The sequence below is a fragment of the Etheostoma spectabile genome, chromosome 7, assembly GCF_008692095.1.
Source record: "Etheostoma spectabile isolate EspeVRDwgs_2016 chromosome 7, UIUC_Espe_1.0, whole genome shotgun sequence".
In the NCBI taxonomy this organism is placed as follows: Eukaryota; Metazoa; Chordata; class Actinopteri; order Perciformes; family Percidae; genus Etheostoma; species Etheostoma spectabile.
This window is the reverse complement of record NC_045739.1, coordinates 19,987,894-19,988,619: the sequence shown is the minus strand read 5'-3', so window position 1 is coordinate 19,988,619 and position 726 is coordinate 19,987,894. Positions and strand designations below refer to the sequence as shown.

The following is a 726-nucleotide window of genomic DNA, read 5'->3' as shown; positions in this document are numbered from 1 at the left end:
TGTGTGTGTGTGTGTGTGTGTGTCGATGCATGCATGTCCCAAAGGCAAAATAACATTTTCAATTGCAGTGCCTAGTAGTATCTAATATGTATTTAGCACAGTTGAGTGGTGGCTGCTTTTCTGGGCCATGACTTTACAGGAGCAATGTAAGTGTGCGTGTGTGCGTGCGTGCGTGCGTGCGTGCGTGCGTGCGTGCATGTATGTTAACACTTAAATGTTGTGTTGCACATTCTATTGTGACTCTATATGCCAGTCACACAGTGAGGAAGACAGTGTGAGAGAGAGTGAACGAGAATCTCGTCTCTCAGCCTGTAACCATAGCAACCCCATTCACAAAGAACACATGCCCGAGCAACCTTCACAAGATGCCACAAACACAGTCACACAGTAAGGGTGTGACGGATAAAGACAGAGTTGAGTTGAGCCAACGGTCGTGGCAAAGTGGAATCTGTTGGATTACTGTGAGGAGGCTGCAGCACAGGAATGAGTGCTGTGACATCAAAGCTAGCATGCAGTCGCTCCTATAGAGATTAGCTATGAGAGGCTAATCCATGCATTTGACAAGCAGGCAATTTTGGTGATACTGAATTTTTTCATGCACTAGATTAAGGAAAAGCCTGTGTGATGGCAGACAAAGAGATGCTGTGTGACTGCAAGCAACTAGCATTCACACACACTTCAACACAAAGCTTCATGATACCCCCCCCCCCACCAAACATAACTTGA

The 726-nt window shown here is 46.1% G+C and overlaps 1 protein-coding gene across 3 annotated transcripts in view; it reads right to left on the bottom strand.

The window, feature by feature from the left end:
* plxna1a (plexin A1a) overlaps positions 1–726 on the bottom strand; it is a 280,313-nt gene that overhangs the window by 61,343 nt on the left and 218,244 nt on the right. The gene's annotated exons all lie outside the window — the stretch shown is intronic.